At 47.5% G+C, this 12,825-nt stretch overlaps 1 protein-coding gene and 1 long non-coding RNA gene across 3 annotated transcripts in view; one reads left to right on the top strand and one right to left on the bottom strand.

The window, feature by feature from the left end:
- The window catches only part of LOC115074355 (bifunctional heparan sulfate N-deacetylase/N-sulfotransferase 3-like), a 416,141-nt gene that overhangs the window by 154,348 nt on the left and 248,968 nt on the right, over positions 1-12,825 (top strand). The window lies entirely within an intron of this gene.
- The window catches only part of LOC115075153, an 87,575-nt gene continuing 85,097 nt past the window's right edge, over positions 10,348-12,825 (bottom strand). The window contains exon 4 of the long non-coding RNA XR_003852496.1: positions 10,348-10,515. This is a non-coding gene — a long non-coding RNA (uncharacterized LOC115075153). The remainder of the gene's footprint in view (positions 10,516-12,825) is intronic.

Below are 12,825 nucleotides of genomic sequence, written 5' to 3'. Positions count from 1 at the left end.
AAGAATTCTGTAGTTTCATTGCATCCGTTAGTTGGTAGTAAATTATTTTGATCGGTAGTATTATCTTTTGTTAGATTATGGACAATGGAAAATAAAGTTTTTGGTTAAATTTTTTAATTTGTTTAGCATAGAATTATTTCTTGGTGCGGTTAAGTCAATGCTTTATAATAAGCGAGGTATGATCTGTATTCGCCTAAACTGAGATCTGTGGGGCATCGTCGCCAAGTTTTTTCTTTTTTCCGGAGTAGCCTTTTACTATTCCTGATGTTTGTATTGTACCATGGTTTGTGTCTTTTGGGGTGTGTGACTACTTTAATTTGAAGAGGATTAATTTCTTCTGCAATTGTATTAGTCATGTGATACCAGGACTGTGTCGCTTGATTACTTTCTGTTAAGTCTATATTCGAGGGGTTTTTTTGAAGTTCAACTGAAAGGTCTTCCTTTGCAAAAGGTGGGCGATATGGGCTGATGCTTCTGGATGTTTTGAGTTGTTGTAAGTGAAATTGTAGTTTCAGTCATGTAGTGATCGGACCAGGGGATCGGGGGGATATTAGATCTTAGGAGTGTCGCGATTGATTTATTAACGAAGATTAGATCTAGCATGTGACCTGCTTTATGAGTTGGACTGGATAGGAATAATTCATATCCCAGTCCTGAAAGGGTATCAGAGAGGAGTTCACAGGTAGAAGATAGTGGTTGTATATCCATGTGAAGATTAAAATCGTCTAATATAATAGACGGTTTATCTGGGTTTAACTCATTGGAAAAAAATTCAATTAATGGCGAACAATTGTGGTCTAGCAGTCCAGGGGGACAGAACACAAGACAGATCTGTAAATATGAAGTTTCAAATAAGGCAGCTTCATAGGGGAGGGTAATTGCAGCAGGCTGTAATTTTAAGCTAAGTTCTTTTTTGGTGATCAGCATAAGGCCTCCTCCCCTACAGTTCAGTCTTGGAATCAAAGTTACATTATAATTACTGTTTGCAATCTGATTTTCTTAAAATTAATATGTTATTTATTGACCATTTGAAGAGTACACTGTAATAAACATATTGGGGTAGATTTTCAAAAAACGCGAATAGGCGTACTTTTGCTGGCGCATCAGGCGCCAGCAAAAGTACGCTGGATTTTAGTAGATACGCGCGGAGCCGCGCGTATCCACTAAAATCCCGGATCGGCGAGCGCAAGGCTATGAACTCTGTATAGCCGGCGCGCGACGAGCCGCGCAGCCTACCCCCGTTCCCTCCAAGGCCGCTCCGAAATCGGAGCGGCCTTGGAGGGAATCCTCTAACGCCCTCCCCTCACCTTCCCCTCCCTTCCTCTACCTAACCCACCCGCCCGGCCCTGTCTACACCCCCCCCTTACCTTTCTCCGGGGATTTACGCCTCCCGGAGGGAGAAGTAAATCCCCGCGCGCCAGCGGGCCTGTTGCGCGCCGGGACGCGACCTGGGGGCGGGTACGGAGGGCGCGGCCACGCCCCTGGACCGCCCCGGGCCGTAGCCACGCCCCCGTACCCGCCCCCAAAACGCTGCCGACACGCCCCCTAAACGCCGCGACGACCGGGCCCGCCCCCCGACACGCCCCCCTCGGAGAACCCCGGGACTTACGTGAGTCCCGGGGCTCTGCGCGCGCCGGTAGGCCTATGTAAAATAGGCTCACCGGCGCGCAGGGCCCTGCTCGCCTAAATCCGCCCAAACCGGGCGGATTTAGGCGAGCAGGGCTCTGAAAATCCGCCCCTTTATTTATTTATTTATAAAATTTTCTATGCCGATATTAGTGGCGACATCATATTGGTTTACAGCAGAACGGCAGGTGGAAATGACAATAAACAGGTATCGGGGGGGGGGGGGGGGGGGGGAGATTACATAGGAACAGAGAATTAGCAAAGAAATGTAACCAGTAACCATTGACTACTTGTATAACAATTATGACAGAGCTATGTACAAGGATTCAGCTAAAAGGTGGCATGGTGGGAAAAGGGAAAAGCGAGGGGGCTGGGGGGTTATTGAGGGTACGCTTACATATTACAATCGCCAAGGTAAATAACAATGGTCAAGAATTTGTAGCACCCCCACTCACCCGCCCCTTCTCTTCATATTCATAGTAGCCCTTCAATGAAATAAAAGAAAATACAATAATGTATAAGAAGGCCAAAATATAGTTAAATGACTAAATAATTAATACATAAATAAAAGGTGAATGTAATGTTTTTTCATTTTCTGCTGTTCTGTAAGAAAGTTATAAAGTTACTAAACATACCCTGTCATGCTATCGGTATAGAATCTACCATTAACTCTCTCCATTATATAATTGGATTCTGTAACCATGTCCTCATGTATCTCCACAGAGAGTGGAAAGCATTTAATTTATCCTGTTTCACGGCTGTCAAATGAGCCATCTGGTATTGGGTATGAAGCCTATGGATCACAATAGGGATTGTTGGAGGTAGAGGTTGTTTCCAAGCCTTTGCAGTTTCACTCCTTGCTGCTATAAAGACTTGGGAGCAAAATGTTGGGGTATGAATGTCAAGGCCTGGGACTGTTATATTTAACAGAGCGTATCTAGGATTCATATTTCCTACACCATCTATTAACTTGGCTAGCCACATATAAATCTCTTTGCAAAAAGGAATCACCTTCGGTCAGTGCCACCAGAATTGCAAAAATCACCCTTTTGATCACAATTCCTCTAGCACATATTCGAGATCATTGGAAATATGTTATGGAGTTTAACTGGGGTAAGATGCCAGCGATAAAGGATTTTATAACAATGCTGCTGGATGGTAGCAGATTTCAAAGCCTTTGCTGTCATACAGAACACTGTTTCCCAGTCAGCATCGTCCAGCACTTCCCCCAAATCCCGGTTCCATGCCTGTATGTGAGGGAATGAGTAGGGAGAATGTGTGTTCAGGAGGGTATATATCTTAGAGATGCCATCTCGCATTTTATCCAAATGTTCACAATTTTCAAGCATAGACTTAGATAGTCGTAGAGATTTCGCTTTAATCATGTTACGTAATGGGTGTTTTAGTGTGCCCCTGGGTCTCAGCCCGACCCCAGACAGATCCAGGGCCGAACCAAGGGTTGACGGCGTGTTCCAGCATGGCAGACGGTCTTACCCTCTGCCAGCCTGCAAGCTCCCAAGGTCAACAACATGATGTTGGAAGTTGAATGGTCCTCCGATCATTCCAAGCCCTTTCAGACCTGCCGCTTAGATCGGCATGGAGCAGCAGGCCTGGCCTGAGGATGAGGGCAGACGGGCCTTGACATGAAGACCTCACACCAAGGTTGATGCAACGGCATCACAGACAAGGGTTGTTGAAGACATGACACCAGGGCTGATGCGAAGACATCACAGACCAGGGTCGATGCAACGGCAACCCGGACCAGGGTCGATGTGACAACATCAGAGACATGACGAGGAACTTGAAGAAGTCCAGATGAGATGAGAAACTGGGCAGGAGGACATTGGCACTGTCTCTCAGGGTGCCCTACTCAGCCCATCTTCATGGGCGGACCCAATGGGCTGGTTGCGGACCATCCTGTCCCACTGCGCGCCCTACACCGCCCGAGGAGGCTGGTCACGGACCACGCTGAGAGCGGGACAAGCGCAGGAGAGGATCCAGTCGAGGTGGAACTCCGACGACAAAGCCGATGTCATCTGAAGCTCCACATAGGCTGGCAGGACAAGATGGCTGAGGAGCACAGGAACGAATTCCACCTGCAGGCCACTCCACGCTCGGGAAAGACGTCATCCAAGGGACCAAGACCTGACAGGACCAGAAGGCTCAGGAGCACTGAAGACACAGGAGCAGGACATCAAGGAACCAGGAACATAAGGAAACAGGACATCCAAAGATGAGACACCAGGACACCTGGACGGGGAACTCAGGCAATCGAGACATGACTTAACATGAAGACGAGATGATGAGGAGCTCCACAAAGAAGACCTGATAGAGCAGGCAGGAGCCTCCAGAGTGAAGTAACTCCGATGCAAGGTGAAGACATAGTACGAAGACAGCCCTTTTATAGGGCTAGCACAGGAAATCAGTCCATAGGTGGGGCCAGCAACACTTCCTGTGGCTGGCCCTTTAAATTCAGTAGAGAGGCGTGGCCGTGCGCCTAGAGGCAGGAAGCAGTGCTGTGCAGGACTGTGGACAGCGGCCTGCACAGACATTCAGATGCAGACGCAGGACTGGGCCTGTGAAGCAGGCCCCAATGACGGCAGCGGCTCCAGCCGCTGCAGGAGGTCCTGGGGGCGGCTCCAGCCGCTAATCAAGCCCGGGGATGCGGCCTCCTGCTGCGAAGATCATAATGGTGTCGACGGCAGCTTCCAGCCGCTAAGATAGGCAGGGAAGTCCGCGGCTCCGGCCGCAGCGAAGACGGATACCAGGGGCGGCCTCCAGGCCACGTGAGCAACTCAAGTCCGCAGCTCCAGCCATGCTGAAGGCCCGACTCCGGCAGCACTAGCCGCATCGGGCAGTAGAAATGAGGTGAGCAGGGCCTGCTCGTGGGGATTAGCTCTGTGGGCAGGGTTCCATAACAGTACCCCATCCTCAAAGACCCCCTCCTCAAACCTCCTGTCAAAAGTCCGAGGAAAAGGGTATCAGTCCATACCGGATGGAGGTATTCGAGGGTCCAAAAAATGGAAGCTGGTATATCCGGGGACAGCATGAAACAGACAAGAACAACAGAAACACAGCAAAGCAGCAGGAAACTACAGAACACAAGAAGACAACGACAAGAGACCAAAGAACACGAGACCGAGGGAACACGAGACCGAGCGAGCGGTGACCGAGCGAATAGTGACCGCGCGAACAGTGACCACTCGACCGACAATACAAAAAACACAAAAGAGGGAGCAAGGGAACGGAGAGCAAGGAAACAGAGAGGCGGAGAGCGGAGAGTGAAGAGCGAGGGGGCGAAGAGCAAGGGAGCTGAACACAGGAACGAGGAGGATGGGAAACACGAGAACGGAAAGCAACAGGCAGGAAACAAAACAAGCGAACAACAATAGAGAACAAGACAAACGAGCAACAAACAAAGAACAAAAGCATAAACAACACAAGACCCACAAGAAACACCAAGAAGACCTGGGGGAGGGAACCCAGGGCGGGCAAGCAAAACCAGCAAAACCAGTAGGGGTGCAGGCGCCTCCTGCAGGTCGTAAAAACCCCAACCTGGCAACATAACAAAAAAGTCTGGACGCAGGCGCCTCCTGCGGGTCGTATTATCCAGACAGCTGGCGCCTCCGCAGGTCGTAGCAATGGCAAAGCTGGCGCCTCCAGCGGGTCGAGTAAACAAAATCCTGAAAAAAAAATTTTCGGTCCCATAACCAGTCCAGGAACAAACAAGATTCTGGAACAAGGCAGATCCATTGCTGGAACACGATCGTCGGGCACATGGTCTTGCATTCTGTTACGTTGATGTGGTGTTTTAGTGTGCCCTTGGGCCTCAGCCCAACCCCAGACGGATCCAGGACCGAACCGAGGGTTGACGGCGTGTTCCAGCATGGCAGACGGTCTTATCCTCTGCCAGGCCTGCAAGCTCCCAAGGCCAACAACATGATGTTGGAAGTTGAATGGTCCTCCGACCATTCCGAGCCCTTTCGGACCTGCCGCTTGAATCGGCATGGAGCAGCAGGCCTGGCCTGAGGATGAGGGCAGACGGGCCTTGACATGGAGACATGACACCAAGGTTGATGCAACGGCATCACAGACGAGGGTTGAAGTGAAGACATGACACCAGGGCTGCTGAAGACATGACACCAGGGCTGATGCGAAGACATGACACCAGGGCTGATGCGAAGACATCACGGACCAGGGTCAATGCAACGGCATCCCGGACCAGGGTCGATGCGACGACATCAGAGACAAGACGAGGAACTTTGACGAAGTCCAGACGAGACGAGAAACTGGGCAGGGGGACATTGGCACTGTCTCTAAGGGTGCCCTACTCAGCCCACCTTCACAGGCGGACCCAATGGGCTGGTCTCGGACCACGCTGTCCCACTGCGTGCCCTACACAGCCCGAGGAGGCTGGTCACGGACCACGCGGAAAGCGGGACGAACGCAGGGAAGAATCCAGTCAAGGTGGGACTCCGACGACGGAGCCGGAGGTCATCTGAAGCAGGCTGGCAGGACATGACAGCTCAGGAGCACAGGAACGAATTCCACCTGCAGGCCACTCCAAACTCGGGAAAGACGTCATCTGAGAGACCAAGGCCTGACAGGACCAGAAGGCTCAGGAGCGCTGAAGCGAACACCAAGAAGGGCAGGACACCAGGAGGCAAAACACCAGGAGACAAAACACCAGGACAACTGGACGAGGACCTCAGGCACAAAAACATGGCATAACAAGGAACAGACGAGACGAGGAACTCCATGGAGAAGATAGAAGACCTGACGGAGCTCTGGCAGGTAGGAACCTCCAGAGTGAAGTAACTCCGATGCAAGGCAAAGACGTAGTATGAAGACAGCCCTTTTATAGGGCTAGCACAGGAAATCAGTCTATAGGTGGGGCCAGCCACACTTCCTGTGGCTGGCCCTTTAAATTCAGTAGAGAGGCGCGGCCGCGCGCCTAAAGGCAGGAAGCAGGGCTGTGCAGGACCGTGGACAGCGGCCTGCATAGATGTTCAGATGCAGACACAGGGCTGGGCCTGTGAAGCAGGCCCCGAAGACGGCAGCGGCTCCAGCCGCTAATCGAACCCGGGGATGCGGGCTCCTGCCACGAAGATGTAGAAAGCGGCGGCGGCGGCTTCCAGCTACGAAGAGAGGCAGGGAAGTCCGCGGCTCCGGCCGCACTGAAGGCCCGACTCCGGCGGCACCAGCCACGTCGGGCAGCAGAAACGAGGTGAGCAGGGCCTGCTCGCGGGGATTAGCTCCGCGGGCAGGGTTCCATAACAAATCAAGGACAGTAAGAAGTGTTTAACCTGGGCGTATGCTAAGAAGTTCCCCGAATCTAGAGTGTATGTATCTGACAATACTGCTCGGTCTATTATGCTATTGTCTTTTAATAGTTGCCCTATCCGAATAAGACCGTGAGCTGTCCAATCTTTAAAGTGGTAAATCCCATTCCTCCGGGGAAGCTTATGTTATGAAATAATTGAGAAAGGTGGAAGTAGTTAAAGGATCCCACTAATTTAGCCTTCCATTGTGTCCACACTTTCAAAGTATTGCCTAATGCCGGTGACACATATGCCAGCGGCCTCATTGTGTGTCTGGGCTGCCAATTGTATCTGTTCCAATTGCACCCACTGTTTAATTTCAACCTTACTGTAAATATCCACTAATGCTCTGAGCTGTGTTGCTGCAAAGTACCAGAGCAAATTTGGAGCCCCCAACCCTCCAGCACTCTTGGGGAGAAATAATACTGCTCGTGCAGTATTTTTCCAGATGCTCGTGCCTCTTTTTCCAGATGAAGCCGTATATTTTTTTCTGCCACTGCTTCAAGATAGCTGCTGATATGTAAATGGGTATTGTGGAGAAGTATAGTAAAACGAGGTAAAATATTCATCTTAATGATCGCTATGCGACCCAGCCAAGAAAAGTGCTCCCTGCTCCAAGAGTTTACATTTTTATCAATTTTTCTCCAAAGCGGTAGATAATTTAAAGCAAAGAGATCAGCAATACAGGGTCCAGTTTGTATACCCAAATATTTAATTGACGATTTCACCCAGCGAAATGGATAGTCATGTTTTATACTAGCTATAGCAGTGCCTGGGAGATTAATATTCAAGAGCTCAGATTTTTCATAATTTACTTTAAAACCCGAAACTTTATGGAATTGTTCTAATTTTCTCATCACTCTCGTGAGGGACCACTCTGGTTCCGTGAGCATAAATAAAATGTCATCAGCAAACAATGACAGCTTGAAGTGTAGATCCTGGATCTTCACTCCATTAATGTGGTCTGATAATCGGACCTTCATCGCAAACGGTTCCAGAAATAGGGCAAACAGCATGGGAGATAATGGGCAGCCTTGCCTGGTACCATGTTGTATGTTAAAACTAGGTCCATATCCTCCATTCACCTTCACCCATGCTTTTGGCAAATCGTAGAGTTTTACATTCCATTGTTGGAAACATCTTCTAAATCGCATTTTTTGTAATACCTTAAAGAGAAATGGCCAGTGCACAAGGTCAAAGGCCTTTTCAGCATCAATTGATAATAAGGCTGATGGTATCTGTTTATGTTAAGAACATAAGAACATAAGAAAATGCCATACTGGGTCAGACCAAGGGTCCATCAAGCCCAGCATCCTGTTTCCAACAGTGGCCAATCCAGGCCATAAGAACCTGGCAAGTACCCAAAAACTAATAGATTGTTGAACCCAATCTATTAAGTCCACTAATTTTCTTATATTGTCACTCGCCATTCTGGAAGGAACAAATCCCACTTGATAATTATTAACCAACTGAGGGATGATTATTTTCAGTCACTCAGCTAGTATCCTCGCCAAAATTTTGAGATCCAAATTAATTAACGAGATGGGTCGGTAAGAGCCACAATTAATAGGGTCTCTACCTGGCTTTTCCAGCACTGTGATCCCCGCTACATTGGCGTGGGTCGCTAGTGAGTTGTCTTCACTCACGGAATTAAACATTCCAGTAAGAGGGGCAATTAATATTTGGGATAACGTTTTATAATAAGTACCGGTTAGACCATCTAATCCAGTAGACTTACCGGGTTTTAAAGCTTTTATAGCTTGTCTTACCTCAGACTTCTGGATGGGACTATCAAGAAGAGATTGTTGTTCAGGAGTTATTACCATCAATGATAGATTTTCTAAGTATGCATCTATCTCTGGCTCTTGAATATGATCGTCCTTTTTGTATAATGTTGCATAGAAGTCAGTGAAGCATTTGCAAATTCCCTCTGATGAGGTAACAATATTTCCCTTATTATCTTTAATTTTAGCGATATTGTTTTGGGCCAACACTGCTCTCAATCACCTAGCTAGGAGATGCCCTGCCTTATTTCCTCCCTCATAAAATTGCTGTTTGGTTATCTCCAAGGCGAAAGCCACAGCCCCTGTGTTTAAGGACTGCAGTTTTGCCTTAACCTCATTTAGTCTCCGCAATATCGATGGATTTTGGGAGATCATATGCTGAGTCAAATGTGTTATTTCTGTATTTAATGCCATGCGTCGTTGCTCCCTCTGCTTTATGCAGAAGGTCGCTTGGGAGATAAATATGCCCCTAGCTACTGCTTTGGAGTAACCAGATCTTCCCTTAGGTATCTATTGAAGTTAACAGTTCTTGTTTGTGAGCTTTTAAATCAGACCTGATCTCCATAAACCAGCCTCTAATTTCAGCCCTGAAATGAAATGAGATTTCAGTTATCTCTGTGTTACCCGGAATTACCAGGGCAACCAAAATGATAAAGGGGATGGATCAGCTTCCCTATGAGGAAAGGCTGAAGAGATTAGGGCTGTTCAGCTTGGAGAAGAGACGGCTGAGGGGGGATATGATAGAGGTCTTTAAGATCATGAGAGGTCTTGAACGAGTAGATGTGACTCGGTTATTTTCACTTTCGAATAATAGAAGGACTAGGGGGCATTCCATGAAGTTAGCAATTAGCACATTTAAGACTAATCGGAGAAAATTCTTTTTCACTCAACGCACAATAAAGCTCTGGAATTTGTTGCCAGAGGATGTGGTTAGTGCAGTTAGTGTAGCTGGGTTCAAAAAAGGTTTGGATAAGTTCTTGGAGGAGAAGTCCATTAATGGCTATTAATCAAGTTTACCTAGGGAATAGCCACTGCTATTAATTGTATCAGTAGCATGGGATCTTCTTAGTGTTTGGGTAATTGCCAGGTTCTTGTGGCCTGGTTTTGGCCTCTGTTGGAAACGGGATGCTGGGCTTGATGGACCCTTGGTCTGACCCAGCATGGCAATTTCTTATGTTCAACTCACCGGTTCCATCTTGAATCCTCTACCCGCTGTCATGCTCCGCGGCCTGCTCGGACCTCGTTGCGCCATCATTTGCAATATCTGGCGGCAGGTAAACTGCTTCAGGTCCGCCGCTTTTTTCTTCGTCAATGTCACTGCGCTGTTCAGTGAGGTTGTGCGTCACAGCGTGCTGATTTTGGGAGCCAGTATCGGCTTTTGAAGCTGATTTGTGTGTTTCAGGAGGGAGAGCTCCTTTAATGCGCAGCCATCTTCTCCGCGGCGGTAGAGCGCCCCCCCCCCCCCCTGCAATCTGATTTATTAGAACAGTATCTGTTGTTTTGAGCCAGGTCTCTATGATAGCAATAATATTGGGCTTGATGTCATCTAGTATATCGGTAATCACAGGTATTTTTTTTGTCAAAGATTGTGCATTCAATAGAATAATCGAGAGAATTAAACAATTGTTCATTAAAGAGATGTTACTGTAATTAATTTTAGTTAAAGATCGATGAGGGTTAGTTCTTACTCTACGAAGAGCTGTCTGATGAGCAGTGGTCCATCTTGATCCATATTTACCGTGGTTGATGCAGATTGGAATCATGGATTCTTGCTGTAAGCCATGCTGATTGAGAAAAAAATTAAAATGCAGTTAAACAAACAGTTTTGGATTAATGAACAGGCTTTGAAGGGCGCTGCATGAACGGTTGCACGAAGGGGCATGAGAGCATGTTTTAAAATCCGCTGACATACTTGCGTAAAAGTTGACAGGGTCCTATGGAAGACACACACGCTGGCTATGCTCAAGTAACCTCTTAAAATTGCTGCATTTTAAGACATGTAGGCCAGATTTTAAAAGCCTTACGTGTGTAAATCCAGAGGTTTTACACATGCCGGGCCTATTTTATAAAGGCCCAGCGACACGCGTAAAGCACCAGGATGCTTCTAAGTCCTGGGGATTTGAAAAAGGGGCTGAGAGGGGTGGGGCGGGGAGGTCCGGGGACGGGACCAAAGGCCTCCGGCACAGAGGCCATTTGCTGCTGTGTTGGAGGATCACGTGCCAGCAGGCTGCCGCCACACGCAACTTTCGCCTGCCTGGAGCAGGCACAAAAGGTAAGTTAAAGGAATTGGGGGGGTTAGGATAGAGCTAGGGGGCAGGAGGGTTAGGGGAAGGGGTGGGAAGGTTAGATTAGGGGGAGGGAATGGGGAAGGCTGCGGGCATTGGCGCACGCAAGATGCACTAGTGTGCACCCCACTGCGCACGCCGCCCCCCGATTTTATAACATGCGCGCACCTGTGCGCGCATGTTATAAAATCGGGCATCCATGTGCCGGTAGTGTCCACACATTGACACCCACATGTACCTTTGAAAATTTACAGCTATGCGCGCAAGTGCACACACGATTACAAATGCTAGCATATCTTCACTTGCGAGTGGATACATGCATGTATGGCTGCACATGAGCTCATTTTAAAATTACTTTCTAAAGTAACATGCAGGATATGCCTCCAACATGCATTCCCATCATTTCTTTTGTCGCTTAGGGCTAGATTTTCTAACGACGCAGAGCTCTCTGAAATTCGCGGTAACGGGGGGCAGGGGGGCGAAGCGGGGTTGGGCCTGCGAAAGCCGACAGCGATTGCACCTTCGCGGTGCTATCGCTGCCGGCTTTCGCACCCAATAGCGTCATTGTAAAAGGTGGTGCTATTGGGCGTGCTACTGGCGGCGATAAAGGGCCTTACCTTTTCGCCGTCAGCGAAGTTTCCGCAGCGCCCGCCCCGACTCCCCCTCTTCCAGTGCTGATGCCGCACTGACTCCACCCCGATCTAGGTATCACATTCGAAAAGGGACTTTTCGCGTGTGATATCAATAGAAAATGACCCCCTTAGTGACATAGTTGGGTCAATTTTTAGATACTCAATTGATTATGGAAGGAGACTTTTATATGATTTCTGATTCCAATAGAGATGCTAAACCTCCTAGATGTACATGCTGCAGTATTATGTGTCAAACACAAGTTTCTTCTGAAAGAATTCCAGTTGTTAGATGTGTGGTGAATATTAGAACAAAAGAACAAATAAGTTGCCATACTAGGCCAGACTGAGGGCCTATCAAGCCCAGCATCTTATTTCCAACCGTGACCAATCCAAGTCACAAGTACCTGGCAAGCACTCAAACATTAAGTAGATCCCATGCTACAAATACCAGTAGTAGCAGAGGTCATTCCCTAAGACAACTTGATTAGTGGTTTATAGACTTCTCCTCTAGGAACTTGTCCAAACCTTTTTAAACCCAGCTATGCTAACTGCCTCAACCACATCCTCTGGCAATGAATCCCAAAGCTTAAATGTGCATTGAATGAAAAAGAATTTTCTCTGATTTGCTAACTTCATCCTGAGAAGTCAAATTTTACATTTTTTTTCAAATCCACATGAATAGAATTAAATTCATGAATAGATTATGGTATTTGTTGCCTTCTTCAACTTTATTTAATAATGTCCTTGGAGCAGAAATTGTCACTTTTTTCCTTTCAGATCATGCTCCAGTTTAGTACAGTTACTAATTAATGAACCTCAACATAAGGTATTTATGTGGTGCCTTAATCCCTCTCTTATTCAAAATCAACAGTTTAAGGATTATTAATGGGAGAAATGGAAAGAATATTTAGAATTTAATGATCTTAATGATCTTATGTCTGCAGACATGCTGTGGGCTGCTGGTAAGCAGTTAGGAGGAAAGGTATCAGAGCATAATATGTGATGCTTCAAAATAAGGATCTAGGCAGTGAAATTTGAGATTGTGTGTGGAGCTGGGTAAGCTGAAGAGGTAACATGCAGGATATGTCTCCAATTACCAAGAAAAATAAGAGGATATGAAGAGGACTTTGAATCATTTATTGTATTTGAGAACTATCAGAACTGTGCAAAGTTTTGG

Source organism: Rhinatrema bivittatum, chromosome 1 (assembly GCF_901001135.1).
Source record: "Rhinatrema bivittatum chromosome 1, aRhiBiv1.1, whole genome shotgun sequence".
Lineage (NCBI taxonomy): Eukaryota > Metazoa > Chordata > Amphibia > Gymnophiona > Rhinatrematidae > Rhinatrema > Rhinatrema bivittatum.
This window is presented reverse-complemented; position numbering and strand designations above follow the sequence as displayed.